General features: G+C 37.3%; 1 protein-coding gene across 29 annotated transcripts in view; it reads left to right on the forward strand.

Moving 5' to 3' along the window:
- Positions 1–17,822, forward strand: part of PTPRD (protein tyrosine phosphatase receptor type D) — a 1,313,296-nt gene that overhangs the window by 939,904 nt on the left and 355,570 nt on the right. The window contains exon 1 of one of the 29 annotated variants that reach the window (XM_087957703.1): positions 548–1,108. The exons of the other annotated variants lie outside the window; for them this stretch is intronic. The gene's annotated coding sequence lies outside the window, so the exon portion shown is untranslated. Of the gene's footprint in view, positions 1–547; positions 1,109–17,822 lie in introns of those variants that run through there. 29 annotated transcript variants of the gene reach the window in all.

The following is a 17,822-nucleotide window of genomic DNA, read 5'->3' on the forward strand; positions in this document are numbered from 1 at the left end:
CCGCTTTTTTTCCTCGCGCTTCCCCCCTCTTTCCCCTTCGCCTCAACAGCCAACTCTGCAACCGGCTGACCCGAGTAGGACTCGGGGCTACATAAATCCTGTGATCCGCACAGCGTTATAAGAGGATTTAAAGAATCCCTCCCTCGCGCACAAACCCAGAGCGAGGCAGGTTTCCCAACCCTGAGAGAGAGAAAGAGAGAGGGGGAAAGAGAAGGAGAGAGAAGCATCTTTCCGACTTTCTCCCTCAGCGAGCACAAGCACGCCACAGCCGCCGCTTCTTCCCGGCAAAAGTCTTTCCCCCTCCATGGGTTTTGGATGTCTTGCCATTTCTGCCTCCATCTCCAAGTTCATCTCTTTGGGCTGACCAGGCACTTGAAGGGCTTCGCAGAGGGGGAGAAAGAGAGAAAGGTGGGGTGGGGGGGAAGCACAACAATTGTGGAGGCGAGCAGCAGACCCAGTTTTATTCCGTTTATAGCACAAAGAAATAGACTATATTAAGAGGGGCGACGGGGGGAGGGAAGGGAGAAGAGGGAGGAGGGAGTGAAAGGAGGAGGAGGGAGAAGCAGGGGGAGCACCCGGGAAGCAGGAGCAGCAAGAAGAACAGAACGGAGAAGAGCCAAGAAGGAGAAGAAGAGGAAGAGGAGGAGGAGGAACAGGAGCAAGAGAAGGAAGCAGGGAACCCCGTCTGCCAGGGGACTTGAGCCGGCTCCTTGATCTTTGGATGCCGTCGGCTCTCCTGCCGACACTCCTCAGAGACAGCCCGCCACTTTTGCGCGTTGGGCCGTCGGAGGAGCGGAGGGATCCCCGCGTAGAGCCCCCGCCGGCAGAAGTCGGCTTGCGGACCTCGCTCGCCTTTGGATTAAATTGGCCACCCGAAAGACGCGCCACACCGGCGTGGGGAGGAAGAGCCAGAAGAAGTAGCGGCGGCAGCAGCAGCAGCGGCAATAGTTACAATAGTAACACCAAGACGAGGAAGAGGAGGAGGAGGAGGAAGAAGAAGAAGGAGCAAGGCGAAAGCGGAGCGCCCGCGGTCGTAACGGGCGAGAAGGCGGGCTTGGGCGGCGGCGCTGCTGCTCGAGGGGGACTGAAGGGGAGCCAGGATGAGCAGGTAAACCCCTTGCGCTGCTGCTCCCGCTGACCCATTTCACCGAGACCCCTTCCCGCTCTTTCTCTCCCTTCGCGGCTCGTAGATCTGCATTTGTCACTGACTGTCGTCGTCGTCCCCCACTCCCCCCGCAGTTCCCCCAACCACCCACCTTCTTCCCCAGCGACCCACCACAGCAGCCCCACGGGCTCTCATCTCCAGTCGGGAGAACTAAACATAAGATTTGGCGATGGGAGGGAGGAGGTCTGACTCCCGCGTTTTGGACGGGGTGGCTAAGGAACAAAATAAATAAGTCACCCCTGGGTACTGGATGCGTACGGGGTGGGCCAAAGGCGAGGGCACACGAAATGCCCGAAGGACCGCTAATGGTCGAGTTAGCATGTGCCCCAAGCGATGGTTATCACGGCTGGGAAGAAAAGACACCAGTAGGCAAAAGTAGCTAGTCCTACACTGCTTGGGATTTGGGATGTGTTTTTTTATTCAACCCCCTCCCCCTCCAAAAAAAAAAAAAAAATTCCCCAGTATTTTAAAAACGGAGAAATACTTATTATGACTATCATCATTATTTGCAACACTAAGGCAACGATTCTTGTAGGATTTACAAGAGGGCTCCTTTGTTGCCAAACTTACCGATCAGGGTTCTCTTAAAGAGGTGGCACTCTCGTTGCTTTTCAGCCTGCTTGGATTTGCAAGTTGCCCTTTCTGCTAATGCGTCCCCCCCCACATACCCCAGGATAAGTTGCAAGTTGCACTGTGTAACCTTTCCTCCACTCTTCTGCTCTGCTGAGGTTAGTTTCGTTCCTCTGCAGGTTATTTCATGGGAGTGTAGGGCTTGCTAATATTCATTTTTTTTTTCAGATGCTTTTCAGAATAATTTTCATGCCACATGGGAAGCGCATTATCCTCACCTTCCTCTGTACACACACAAAATTTGAATGGATGTTTTAGATTTGGTTTGAGAGGAGTGCTCATAGTGTGCACCATCAAGGTTTCATGTTCAGTTTCAGTGTGTGGCAGTGCAATATTTCAGTTCAGTTGCTCGGATAGATATGGTTTTGTTTTTACAGTTTTTTTCTTTAGGGATTGTGATTTTATTTATTTTTGGAGGTAAAATACTAAAAGGTATTTCATAACAGGGAAGTATTTCTGTCAATTGCTTACATCCTTCCTGAGTGGACAAAATTATGTTTTTAAAGGAATTATTCCTCCTTTTTAACCATATAGTTATGTTACATTAAAGTGAACAGAAATGTTACTTTTGGATGGTTAAAAAAAGCTTAGAATATTGCTTCTGCAAATTCAACATGAAATTTGGTTTTCAAAGCCATTGCTGTGAGGAAAAAAAATTCGGAAACTCAACAAAAATCAAATAAAGATTTTTTTAAAAAAAAATCAATGACAGATAACTGCTTTTAAGTAAAGATGCTGCTGGATTATCACTTTCCTTAAATGAAGTGTCGTAAGATGAACTGTTGTATTGATGGTGTCTAAATGTTTAATTAATAGCCTCTTTAATGGAATCAGTTTACCTGTCAAATTGTATCTTACTGGATTGATGCAAATATACATTATGAAAAGTGTGATTGAAGAACTCTAGTTTTACAAAGGGAAGTAAGATAATGATCTGAAGACAGCATATTAGATTGATACATACTGTACTTTCAATCTGGAATGATACATGTTTGTATACAATCTTTTCAATTACTGAGATTTCAGAAAAGACCTCTATTTTTAAGTTGACATTAAAATATTTATAGTAGCAGATTTGTGTGATTTTTCAACAATGGTGCTTGATAAGGATACACATCTTTGAAATTCCAAATGTCAAGAAATAGTGCTTTCAAAGTTAGTGTTTCATTTGTATAATGCATTTCTGTTGTTACTAATAGTGCCACAAGTTAAAACATGCATGTAATAAGACATAGGTGTTAGATTCAGACAGTTCCATGGCATTATTTAATTTTTGTGTAAGGTTTGAAAATAACTCAGTTTTTAAATTTACAATTTAAGCTATATTCCTATTTTTAAGGCTTACCATTTAAAAAAAAAATAGAATGGTATTTACATACTGGAACTAACATGCTAAAAAGTAGGGATCACCCCTTTGTCTGATGCTATGAGTGCTAAACCACTAGGGGCCTGTATAAACTGCATTTAAACAGCAAATACCAGAATTTACAGAATTTGCTCATGATTTCGCTGTAAAGACATATACTCAGTTCCATAAAAGTTAGGTTCATTTGTTTATTTTGGATGATTGTGAGTTGTATTTTTTAATGTGTTGGAATTAAATGTATTTAGTTTTCTATAGGAAAAGTATGTGAAGCTTGGGAATTATCCTTGCTCCTTTCATAGTTTGGGAATTATGCTTTCTGAAAGATGATCACCTTGAGAAAATAGAGGTCTGTGTATATATATAATTCGTAACATGGTGTTTAACATAACCAGACAGATGTTTAAGAAGTGTTAGTGTAGAAAAATGAGCTGAAAAATGTAAGTTTAGAAATGGGTCTATTCTTCTAAGACCAGAATAAGCTTAAAAGAAAGCTGAAGAGAATTTCCTAAAAAAAAATAGATGTATGTAAATTGTTCCTTATAGATACTGATATTTGAAAGTTTGTCTTGGAACTCTTAAACATTCTGGCATATTGATGTCCAATAGATTTTTTAATTATTTCATGGATTTTAGAATGAACAGCTATGCCATTCCTAATAGAAATTAAGCAATAAAGTCAAGTATTCCTTTGCTGATTTTTAGTTTTTGAAATTGATAGAATGCCATTTGAACTGGAGAACAGCTGAAACATTTTCATATGGAATTTCCTTCAAATTGAGCATGATTTATTAAAGTAACAGATTTTGATTTATGGATCAATCAAAAAATGTAGGGTGACACAAAAAAGAATTATTGTGTATGATCCATGGATATATTATTTTCAGAACAGTCCTTTAAATTATTAAGAAGAAGCAGATGATCAGCTGTCTTGGGAATCTTGGTATTGCATCCAGTGGTAATGCTAAATACAGGTTTAAGTAAAGAAAAATTGTAAAACAATGGTACTATTTGATAGTAATATTTCTAAAATATATATTCTTTATAATGGTAAATAAACTAACATCAACTTCCTATGAATGTGTCTTTGCAAACTCAAAAATTAGATAATAATACTTTCATTTAGAAATTTCTGTGCAGTTTAATTTTACATATCTATTCATGACAGATGCACCTTATTAGACTTGTGTAATGACAGCTTAACAACATTAGTAATCTTTAGGATGGCAGATTAGGTTAGAGTTTGAATGCCAGTGTATTCCACTATGCAAAATTATGCAAAATTATGCAAAATTGGGTTTGTGTTCACAATATGTAACTTGCTTTATAATCAGGTATTCAGTTATATTTCTACAAATGTTGGATGTGGGTTAGCTTTTTAATTTATTTGGAATAAATATTATGCAAATCTTTTAATAGATGTGTAAATAACAACTAAAAACCAACAAGAAATCCAGTGCGTAAACCCTCCATCATAAATATGATACGCTAAGTGAAAGCAATGGATGATTTTTCTCAGTGATCTTCTATGGTTTTCTATATCTCATATCTACAGAGGAAATTTAATGATAGAGAAGATTGCTTGAGCGAGCTTTTCCCTTAAAATCTTTTCTAACATATTTCATTTTTGTTTATGTTGTAGTTCATTAACAGGATTCTGTGTCTTCCACAGCACAGATATAATGGAATAAACATTTATTCAAACCATAATGTTTCCCCTATTACTTATTTATTATTGTAATATAATTCAATTATGACTGATCAGTGACATGTTGTCAATTCCATTGATCCTAACAGTTAAATGCATAGCAATTAAATTTATTACTACTGATTTATTTATTTTTCTGTTAATCATTTGGTATTTATAAAAAGAAACCATACATGTAAATTGATCTCTGGTATATCCAAAATTAGAAGAATCACTATTGGCCCTCTGGTCAAAATGGTCCACTAAGACAGAATATTTTTTACTTAATGCATCCCCGGCAGATGTTTTTTCTATCTTTACTTAGATTCTTTATTCAAGTAAAAGATTTTACAACTTTTTATATATAAATGTTTCATATTGAATTTGAGGAAAATACATATCATGTATTGTCTGCCTGATTTTAAAAATCTAATATTTCACTAGTAAAATAAACAAAAAATGAATTAAAAATGGGTGCAAATTTGAATATTAAAATGACAGCCCAATATTAGATTGATTCATGCATTTTACAAAAAATTGCTTCTATTAGTTCACATGCATTTTCTTATACATGCAAGATGTATGTTACTCAAATATCAATTCATTAAAATCGTGGTCTAATCTTTGCAGTAACACAAAATGGTTTGATGAAGACATTATTGTGTTTAATTTTTTTGAGCTTTTCCGTACTAAATTGGGTGTTTTTATTTGGGTACTGTCAAGTTCTGGGAAGAGCAAATGATAATGGCAGACTTTGAAAGTGCATAGTTTTATACAGCAGCCAATACTTGTTCAATTCAATTGATGTATATTTTTCCTAGAAATAATGTATTATATGAAATAGCCCAGTAAAATCTACCAATATCCAGTTTTTACTGTTTAAAGAATAATTATTTGGGAAGCATTTTTCAAAATTCAGTAAGATACATATGTTGTGTGTGTGTGTGTGTGTGCGTGTGTGCGCGCGCGTGTGCACTTGAAAATGGCCAAAGCTACTTGCTTCTCAAATTAACTTATGATTAAATGTCATGATAATGACATTTCACAGATAAGCAAGGAATTAATTTCCAAAGTTATGGGAATTTTTTTTTTCATGTATTATTTACTGTTTGGCTTGCTGTTTAAAATTAGTAATTAATTGTTCGTGTACTACTATTCTTTAATGTTTGATCACATTGGTAACAGAAATGTTCCTTAACCTCAGAAGATTACAAAATTTAAAGAAACTAGTCGCAGACCAGTAAAATCAATAATATATCACTATTGCAATGTGAGTTCACTTTTTAAACTTAGATGTAAAATAGTTTCAGTCTTAATGTATTTAGATGATGAATGCTAATAAATACAATCAGGACTAAGCTTATAGACTAAAATGAGGATTTGTGTTTCTTTTTTATTGCTCAGAACTTAGAAAGCTGCTTAACTGTTGTCCAGTGCAGCTGTCCTTCCCCAAATGATTAGGTTTCAGAAGCAATGATGGATGTTGAATGCCTGTAGCCAGTTGTGGGGTTTGCTCTGAGGTCAGTAGTACTTGATAGAAGATAGGAATTTATAGCCTTCTGTCTCAATGCCAACTCAACCTGTAGTGTTTCTTAAAGGGGAAAAAATCAGAGACATTAGGCTATGGCTGTCTGGTTCAGAAAGCCTTTCAGATTATTTGCAGAAAGAATGCATAATGGTGAGCCCTAGACTTAACTATTCACTAAAATTGTCGGTTCTTACTTCTGATGATATCAGTAATTCACAGACATTTTATGGTACAATATTGGCAATGTGCTTGCTTTTGAGTTTCTTAAAATACTCTGGAGCAGTAGTTTTCAAATAAAATGGAACTGAAATCAGCTTTAGAGAAAGGAAAAGCCTTTGAGGACCTGTTGACCAAATGAGGGGAAGTATGACAGGCAGACTTGGGCTGAAGGTAGGATGTGGGCAATATTTTAGAATATCTATGTTTCAGTTTGTTTTGCTGAACAGTTACTGTAAATTCTGAATATAATTTTGTGTATAAAGATGGGGGGTAGGTCAGCTTTAAAATCAGAATTAGCTGAATTTAAATAGCCTGAATGTTTTTTAAAAAGTCTCATAATCAGTTTCTTATAAAACAGTATTTTTGAAGTTGGGAAGCACCAGCAACTGTGTGTCATTGAGAGATGGCATGTATCTGTATGGCATAGATGGATATATAGCAAACAGAACTGAACTTCTGATATTAAGTCTCTGCGGCACTGCAAAATTTAAATCTATTTTACACTGAGAACAGCATATTATTATGATGTTTTGTGGCAGAATATTTAGAACTGTAGGAATCCTCAAGCCAGAATGTAGGATTGTTCTATCACTATCCTCTAAAGCAGGGATGTCAAACTGGTGACTCATGGGCTGGATGCATCACGTGCAGGACACACCCATCCTGGCTCCATCAGCTATGTCACATGACGCGATTGAGTTTGACATCTGTGCTCTAAAGTAACAGATCAAAAGGCAGTTTACTGGACTTACCAAAACATTTCAAATGTGTTTTAATGTGGAAAACTGCTATCGAACAAGTATATGGGTGTTCTATAAATGTTGTGCTCTCCTGCAGTTTATCTCTTAATGATGTCTAACTCCTAAGTAGAACAATATATAAGCTGTTTATGCAACCATTCATATTTTTCACCCTTCCATGACAGTGATTGGCCAGTTGCCAGAGTCCCCAATATATAGAGAAAGGAATAAATGCTTTAGATCAGAGGTCCCCAACCTTTATGGCTTGGCACAGCAGGGAGGGAGGGGAACTGGGCTGTGCAAGCAGTGGGCTACTGTTTGCGTGCATGCACGCGCTGGCCCCTGCTACCTGCATGGTCCATTTCCAAACCAGACACAGCCCAGTAGTGGGCTGCAGCCCAGGATGAGGACCCATGCTTTAGATAGTTTCACAATCCTATTTAATTAAGGTTATACAAAATTAAAAGATGAAATATGATATCTTTATACTATAATACTATTTGCTAAAAGACAAATAACATTGCCAAACCATTTAATACTGATTCTAAATATTTAATTTTTGTATAACTCGTTTGTATAAAAAGTGTATAACTGTATTTTTCCTATTAAATGTCATTGTTATGTATTTCTCTAACCTAATCCAGAGATTCTGAATTTAGGTATTATCTCCCTCAGCCAGTGTTGTGTTCCTTGCAGATTTGATAAGCATTGCTTCCATCTTCTCATACATATAATTAATATGTCAATATGTATAGGTCCTAGAGCTAAACTGACAATGTTGTGAATATTGCCATGCCATATTCAGTCCACACTTATATAGCTTGCTATTTAGGCTTTTACAGCATACTTTGTGAAATGGAATTCTGCAAGATATATTATGTCAGATAGCTTTCCTATAGTTTATTAAGGAATTACCGAATGAAAAAGTGAATTAAAATGTTAGTGTAGTAAGACTTGTTCCCAACAAACTATATTAATGTCTGATGAACAGCACATTGTTTTCAAAGTGCTTATAGCCTAGAAATTATAGGTGTTACAATTTGCTTCAGTAAATGTCTATGGAGATTCGCAGTCATCCAGGTCATGGTTCCCCCACCATCCAATCAGAGCTGAAGAAGCTTTTTGGATGAGAAGCAAAACATCTTCAAAAACTTGGAATTTGTTTCAGTAATTTCCTAGTTATTAATAGTATTATGACTGTATTCTCCTTTCATCTTTTTTGGAAGACAGGAACAATCTTTGCCATCTTCCAATTCTTTGGCATTTCACCGATATATTTTCATCCAGGCAATTAGTAACCCCTTTTATTCTTATAAATTTATTCAGAGTAAAGAGAAATAATTGAATATTTGAATTGAAATAAAAATTCTGTTGAGCACTTTTTCTTAGTACAGACCCACTTACACTATGCACAAAACCTACCATTTTATGACCAGTATTCCTAAGAACTTCAGACTATTCATTTTTCTTCTGGATCACATTGATTCAGCTGTTATAGGGATCATTCATCAGTTTTCTGGATAATTGGAATGTGTGGGAATCAATGGACCATTGCTGGAATAGTCAGGTTAGTATGTTCTGAGATTTTTCAGAATATTCCAAAATTTCTTGAAAATTTCAAAACAGCCTGACAGCCTCCAAGCAGTTGCAATGTCAGAATAGAAATTTAATGTTTTAATTTTTTCTCCTTTATTTCAAATATATTTAAAGAAGTCCTCTTTCTTGCCAACTTTACCTTATTTTGAGATTTATAGTTTATGAAAATATCTCTGTAATTGTAGGTTACCTCTGTAAACTCATTCTTGGTGACCTTTCTATCTCCTACATATGTCTACTTTGCATTCTTCTGCTGCACTGTACTTTTTTCTTCAAGTTATTTGTTCCTGTCCTTCTCTTTCTCCTTTTCACGATCTTCATCACAATCTCTTTTTTTATTAGCTTATCATATCATGAAATTGGCTTAATATTACTTTGACTTTCTCTGTACAAAAGCATAGTGCAAGGGTGGATCATCAAATCATAATATAAATATCTTTTTTCATCATAGAGTAAAATCCCAGTTTACGATCAAGTGAATTCTTATTCATCTTTTATTTTTAATTTCTTCTAAGAATTATTTATCCTGTTTCTACTAACTTGCAGCATACTCTACGGACTATGTCTCAGAAAGTAGAAAAACTCCTAATCATAAATCTTGTGATAAAACTTGGAGACACATATTTTTCATCTACTGTCCCCCTCCACCCATAAAGGATAATATTTTGAGGTCCAGTATTACATCAGAGACTTATGAATGGTTCTAAAAATATCTGAGTCTAAGTTGACTCAAAGATTTCTGGCTGAAAAGAGAGAATGCATAACATTCAGGCTCCCAGAAGAACATCTCTATGATAGGAATGTGTGTATGAAAAGGGTAATACATTATGGAGCATCTAGTCATATCATAATCTCTTGTAAATTCAGGGATGTTATCCTATGGGGTCTCAGCTGATTAGTGATTTGCAAGGATTGAAGCCAACAAGCCAGGAATTAGCAGTTCCCAGGGTAAAGATGTCTGCTATGTAAATAGCGCAACCATAGGACTTCAAAGCCTGCACCATGTATAATGGTGGAGAGGATGAAGTTCAAGTTTAAACCTTTACAAATATATAAATGTCTGAATTTCTTGGGGCAGCAATGAGTAACTGCTGTCCATGGGTTAATTCTTATCTGCAAAGAGATTCTGATCTAGCTGAGCTGTGCTTGTGAGCTTTCTGCCAAGTCAAGCTGCAAGGTCGAACTAAGCTGCGAAGTGTCGGAGAGTTGTAATTTACTGCTGAGTTCTGGTTGGGGAAGCCTGACACCAACACAGTTCCAGGTCTGACTGGCCCCCAACAAAATTCCTTTCCTCTTGGTAATCTCCATAGGCAAACTGACATGTAATTCAGAAGACAGTAATTTGTGTGGGACAATCACAAACTCTCTGCTATTTTAATAACTTATAATGCTCCTAGTATAGCATCACCCTGGTGTATTATGGGTAATTACATGGCTTTTAGGGGTAATTAAAATATATTCTAATTTAATTTTCCACGGAGCTCCAAAGTAATGCTATGTTTAAGGTTTTGATGAATTAGAACAGTAACCTAGGATTGCACAATCAGGGTAGATAACACTGATTGTGCCGGTAGTACGCTGACATGCTGGGGCTCTGGCTTATGGCCAAGGATGCCTAGTGTGGATTCTAACCTTAAACCTATCTTCGCTATATTGCAAAAGCATAACATTTTATATTTTTCTTAATTGGAGTTAATCACAATGATTATTGGATGGAAAGTAATGAATAAACCCAGCTTTTACTGTAGAGAGGTCTAAATCTACTTTTTGGTTCTCTCAAATTCTTAGCCCTTTTTGAAATCTGCTTCTTGGTCCTTGCGTAGTGCCTAACATTGCTGAATGCTAGGTTCTGTATGTATATAAATAGTGCCACTTTTGTAACATGCATATTTTGTATATAGAAAAAGTGTGCACTGCCCAGTTACTAATTGATGAAATGTGGCTATATACATTTGACAAGCAAATGAATAAAAGTACCATCTTTTTGCCCTATAATACATTAAGCAAAAGACAAGCCGTAAGACAGTCACAATCAGAGCAATGTACATAGAATATGTACCTAAAATATCTTCTGTACCATCAGGTTTATCCAAATGGTTTTTTTTTTAAATAGCATCATCAATATTACAAAGTCAACTATGCCTATGAAATACGCTACATATGAACAATTTCAAATCAGTTTTGATTAAATGCACAGAGCAGCAAAGAGCATAGAATCACTTTGGAGTTGGAGGAAGCATTTTCCTTCCATGGAAAATGTGGACGCATTGAATCAATTAATTCTAGCATTAACATATTTACTTTGAATATTTATATATTGTCCTTGTTTTCTTTAATAAGAAGAGTTTATTTTCATTTCAGAGATTTTAGAATAAGTCTTAATCTGGAAGCAAAACTCAGATGGACCAGCATATAAAACTTTTGTCATAAAGTAGCATTTCCTCTTGTCACTACAGTCATTCTGTCATTAAATGACAACCATATGCTGGTATAAACAACAAAGTGTTTTTTCTTGTGGAAATAAATTTATTTTGCCTATGTTGCATTTAATTCTTAACCAATTTCCAGATGAATCTGATATTTCTATATATTAATATCAATATTTGTTTTGGATAAATATTTTCCATTTATTAAATAATAAAGGAAGTTCTTTTTCTTTTTATCTTGAAAACATACTTTAGAGATAAAACTCTGTTCACTAATTATGCTTGCTAATAGTTTCAGTACATTTATACGTGCTTTTCTTGAAAAAATGGAGAAATAGAGAATAATAATTGAAGTTGCATAATGATAATAGTTGAAAAAGAACTTACAAAAGTGTTGTAAGATCAAGAGCTATTTTCAAAAACAATTGTAATTTTACCATAATTTTATTTTATTTCCATCATGGAAATAATTTCTAATTGCAGTCCTCTATATGGCACTGAAAAAAGTGAGTTATTACTGGTCCTCACACATATGATGGTCATAGCATCCCCACATTCAGCTGATCAAAATTTGGATGCTTGACAGCTGGCATATATTTATGATGATTGCGGCATCCTGGGGTCATGTAATTTCCATTTATGAACTTCCAGCCAATTTCTCACAAGCAAAGTCAATAGGGGAAGCCAACTTTGTTTGATGATTGTGTGATTCACTTAACAACTGCACTGATATGCTTAGCGATCATGGGAAAAAGGTTATAAAATAGGGAATAACTAACAATGACTTGCTTAGCAATGGAAATTTTGATTGCAATTATCATTGTAAGTTGAGGACTATCTGCAATATATTTAAGACTAACATTATAGTACAATCTCACTTGCAGCCATACTGAAGCTAATAATCATGCATTGCTTAAGCACTGTACAATAGACAATTGTACTGTAGATATTTCAAAATGAAAGGAGCACTTCTTAGTCATTTCTTCCATAAAATGTAAATATCAGCATTTAAAGTTGAACAAATCATGTTTTAGTTGAATGAAAAAACAGAATACTGAAGCTGAATAGTTTTATTTTTGACAAGAATATATCATTTTAATGGCTCTCATTTAGAAGGACATTCTCTGTAAAATAAGGTAGAGATAATAGAATTAAAAACAAAAGTCATTTTTACCAATCATAGACTCAGTACCTATTAAATCTTTATATTATGGAATGCAAATAATGTTGATGTTTGTACACTTCTGATATTGTTAACAGTTTATAATTTTGTAGTGTTTTTGTTTGGAGAGAAATGGTTTAGGTATTGAGGATAGAAGTGGTGTGTAAAATTTCTTTTGGGGAAAAAGTTTCATATCAATTCTAAATAGCTGCTAGCTCATTTTAAAATGCAATATTGATGTGTAAAATGCCTGTATACAAAATTTAAAGGATTTTAAAGGATTTTATACAATTTTGTAAATTGTCTTTTTTCATTTTATCATATTCATTATATATTTTAAAAATTTTGTTTTATGCAAAACAGAGTTGCAATTAATGTTTTTTTAAAAATACTAACATTCAGCAAAAAGCTTTCCATGTCTAGCAAATTAACAAAAAAGAACATATGCCATAGACTCTAGACATGTTCTAAAACAGACTGTATGCCACCTGTTCAATTTGTACAAGGTGCTGTTTTGAATGGTTTGATCTAGAATGTGTGGTCTAACAAGTTACTTGTCTACCACACTTGCTGCATAAGGGTAAACAGTAATTTAAAGAAAATTTCCATTGATAATATTCTTACTGAAGATATTCAGATGATCTTTCTGGGAATTCTATTGCTCCCAAGCACACTGAAAGTACATTTAATATTATTCTTAATTAATTACAACAGTATATTCTCTGTTGGCTTAATTTTTCTATGTGCAGGATTTCAATGATCTAAAAAAAGTGATATTATCATTTGACACTATATATTTCTATGATAAATAAAATAAGAATTTACATATGGTGATGATAATGAAAGTTAATCTATCTTACTTTTAAAAAACTTCAGGTTCTACATTGTTCCATTGATTTTCAGGCAATATTGACAGTTGCTGCTTTTACAATACACATATATTATGATATATATCTAAAACACTGGTAAAATTTAAAAAAAGCAAATTGAATAGTATAGTTGCAGATCCCACATTGCCTCTTTCCTTTTTAAAAAAAATTAAACTTTTTTCCTCACACCTGTCACTGTTACGAACTCATTTCTTTGATACATTTGATGAATATGAAACATGAAATGATTAGAAGCTTAAAACTGCTTTTTACTGAAATCTCCATGCATAACAAACAGCCAAAAAAAGAGAAGATATTTAGAAAAAGGGTGCTTCATTTACATTGTTTTAAAACTATTAGTCTGTTTTTCTTCTAAATCCATTGGGAAAAAGTCATTTAATTCTAGGATATGTAAAACATTTTGAATTTGAAATATTTGAAACCTTCCAATCTTAAACAACAGTGTTTTGAATAACTTGGCTGTTTCAAGGAACATCTATTCAAGTTTTCTGTCTATCCCAAGCACTGTAATTGGGCTGCTTTGTTGATTATTTAACTTTTTTTTTTCATTTTTCCCCAGCCTAGCCAAGTACATATACCTCTGTTGCTATTAGTTTAGTCTGGTTGGGATAATGTGGGATTGGAGTTTGAAGGGGAAAGCGACAGATAAACCATACAACCAAAAGAAAGATTTCTATAGCTGGATGGCTGCTAGCCTCACTGGTAAATTATTCCATTTTTAAAACAACAACTTTGCTATGAATAAATTAAACTGTGCTTGATATTTGACTTGCTTTATTTTGCAGACAGGTAATGCAAAGGATGGTCTGTACTGTAACACTGAAATTATATAAATATATTGTGAACTTATATAAATGCAAAGAACTTTTAATACAGTATTGGTTTGATTGATATAAACCTTTTGTATTGTTTGTGCAGTATGCTCTATTGCAGTGGTTCCCAAACCTTTTCAGTCCACCGCCCCCTTGGTGCTACAAACTCATCCTTGGTGCCCCCCACCCAGGGCTGGGATTCAAATTTCTGTGGGCATGGCCTAATTTGAGGGTGTGGCTTGCTGGTCACATGACTGGCTGGCATGGCTTGCTGGCTGGGCATGGCTTGCTGGTCACATGACCGGGTAGGTGTGGCTTGGTGGTCATGTGACTGGGTGGGTGTGGCCAGGTGACTGGCAAACAAGTGGTCCTTACTTAATGGCCGGTTGTTTAGCAATTTATGACTGGCCTCCCCAGAGATACTTGACCTGGTTTTGGAGCCATGCACACACATACACACACACTCCCTTCTAATCCTGCTGGAACAGGTCATTGGACTAGAATCGGCAAAGCATCTCTGATTAGATTCCAGTAGTGAATAAAATCTAATCAGAGATGCTTTGCTGATTCTTGTTGATTTGTTTTATTTGTATCTCTTTATTTTATGTTGCTGAATTGCATTGACATGTGTGTCCCTTCTTGTGCACAACCCAGAAGCTTTTGTGATTCTCTCCAGCAAAAATTACTGACCTCTGGCTTTGCTCTACTTTTCAAACATGCTGCCATTGCCATGTTCTAGGTGGCGGCCCTGCAGGTCCACCCCATTGAGCCCACTGCACTGGAGGGACCTGCCCAAGCAAGTCAAGTCAATGGGGTAAACCTGAGAAAGGGAAAGAGAGAGAGAGAAAGAGAGAAGGAAGAAAAGAAAGAGAAAAGGGAAAGAAAAAAGGGACAAAGAAAAGAGGGGGATGGAAGGAAGGGACAGAGAAAAAAAGAAATAAAGAAGGAGGGAGGGAGGGAGGAGAAAGATAATGAGATATCTATTCTAGTCCAATCACCTGCTCCAACAGGGTTAGAAGGAAGTGTATGTGTGTGTGTTCTCCTTGTAATTTACCAGTACATTTTGGTTTTGCCTTCTTCAGAATTGGCACAGTAATACATTGGAGAAAAGTAATTTTTAGGGTGGAGATCTGGTCCAATGGATCCTGTTTAAAGCCTCAACAAAATGTGAGAGCTTCCTGATAGTCTTGACCATGTTTCATCCACAAAACCTTTAATAGAAGCCAAAGATGTTTCAATGTGAAAAAGGGCCTCAGTCTAAACTAGGCCTCATTTCAATCTGATGCATCAGGTCTCTCTCTCCCTCTCCCTCTCCCTCTCTCTCTCTCTCTCTCTCCCTCCCTCCCTCCCAGACTGGCTTTGGTCTACTTTCCCGATGTGCCTGCGGGGCTGGCGCTTCAAACATGGATGGATGGATAGATAGAGAGAGAGAGAAAGAGAGAGAGAGAGAGAGACAGGTAGTAGATAGGTTGGTAGATTGGTAGATAGGCAGGAAGGCAGACCTTTTGAATGACTGTATGGATAGGTAGGTTGGTAGATAGATTGGTAGATGGATGGATGGATGGATGGATGGATGGATGGATGGATGGATGGATGGATGGATGGATGGATAGATAGATAGGTAGATAGATAGATAGATAGATAGATAGATAGATAGATAGATAGATAGATAGATAGATAGATAGATAGATAGATAGATAGATAGATAGATAGATAGATGATAGATAGATCTATATTGGTAGGTAGGTAGGTAGAAAGACAAGCAGGCAGGTAGGTAGGTAGGCAGGAAGGTAGACAGATCTTTTGGATGGATGGATGGATGGACAGACAGACAGACAGACAGACAGACAGACAGACAGACAGACAGACAGAATGCGACAGCAGTGGCACTTTGGGAAAGTAAAGCAAAGCCAGAGTGGGAATTGAAGTCCACACAAGTTGCCAAGGTTGAGAAACACGGGCTGAATATATCAACCCAGCCATTCTGGTTAGAGTTTAGCATGCTGTTTGATTCCAGCTTAGTCAATAAACTATGGCTAAAATCTTCCTGCTCCTTAATGCAGCTGCTCCTCTGCCCCTTCTCCAGCCCCTGCCCCAGTTCTTTCTTTGGTATCCAATTTTGCAATGCTCTGCCTGGGAGGAGGAAGGCATGCAGAAGCAGCCCAGACCGGTGGAGGCAGAGGAAACGATCACTTGGAAAGTAAGCAAGCAAGCAAGCAAGCAAGCACAGGGCTCAGTCGGAAGAACCGGGCTGCAGAGGGAGGCTAGGTTCTAGGTCCGGGCCGGCCACGTACAGACGAACCGAACCGAGCCACACGCCTTGGAGAGCTGCAGCTGCACCCACCCACATCCTGTGCGCAAGCCTGGCTGGCTGGAGAGACGGAGGCCAGGCAGGCGCTGAGCGCTCCCTTGTTCTCTGGGGAAGGGGTCCCAAACACCGGACCACCCACCCCTTCCACTGCACGCCTTGGGAGGGTTTTGCTTTTGGGCCTTCTGGCGCGCCTCCACCACTTCTACCAGAGAGAGCAGTTTGCAAGCTAAGGCTCCCCCTTTCCACCACCTCCCACCTCTCCCCCCCAAGGTTTGGCAAGGCTCGCCGCGTGTGGGTTCCGCATTCGAGGCACCGTCTACAGAGTGATGAAACAGTCAATGGGCTGCGTGGCCGGCACTCAGTGAGCCTGCAGGGCCGGCACCTCGAATGCCTCCCTGCCACCTCTTAGTGCCCCCCTGCCAGCCCCCTTGCCTCTTAGCAGCCCCCCAAGGCATCCCACCCCCCCCCAGGGGGCGGTACCACCCACTTTGGGAACCACTGCTCCATTGTCTCATGATGTGCTACTACTGAGTTTCTGATCACAGCACAAAATACAGGATTCTTGGGTTGGACTACTTTTTGAGCTTTATACTTTGTACTCTCTGTGTCGCATTGTAATATTGGTATTGTTCATGCAGTTCAAAAGCAGAGCTGCCTTTATGTACAAGCTAAAACTTAAGTAAAGAATAACAAATTTGTTTTCCCTGCTAGGTAGGTTGCACACACACCTTTGCATATAGGGGTAGAAATTTTCTTGATCTTGATAAGTTGGAGTGATAATGCTTAATGAAAGTTGAGAGAAGTGAATCTTCTTGTTGTAACCTATCAGAATATTAACAAAACCTTATAAGAATAGAAGAAAGTGCAATTTGTACCTACCTAATTTCTGTATCTTCAGGCTGGTGCTGTTCATTTTTAGTCCAGGAGATTGGACTAATTGGAAGGATGTTAAAGTGATTAGGTCTGCTTTTTTGTAGTCTGTAGTTTGTTCTTTTAGCATCACAGGGGGGTTATTTAAAGAAATTGAATATATAAAGGGTCAGCATTTTTCTGATATCAATTTTTAATACAAACCTTATTTTTCAATGGTACATATAGAGTTTTTTCTATAGTTCCTTACAGTCAATTATTTTGATATTTTGAAACTGTTTAAAAATCCAATCGGTCTTCATTTTGAGTAGTCAGTTTTCCTCCATATTGATTGATTGATTATGTGACATCAAATCAGTGCTGACTCTTAACAAGCATATAGATATATTTTCTTAATTACGATTGGTCCCTACTTGAATTATC

Source organism: Notechis scutatus, chromosome 2 (genome assembly GCF_049901735.1).
Source record: "Notechis scutatus isolate UNSWTSFEM ecotype Mainland chromosome 2, rNotScu1.2, whole genome shotgun sequence".
Classification (NCBI taxonomy): domain Eukaryota; kingdom Metazoa; phylum Chordata; class Lepidosauria; order Squamata; family Elapidae; genus Notechis; species Notechis scutatus.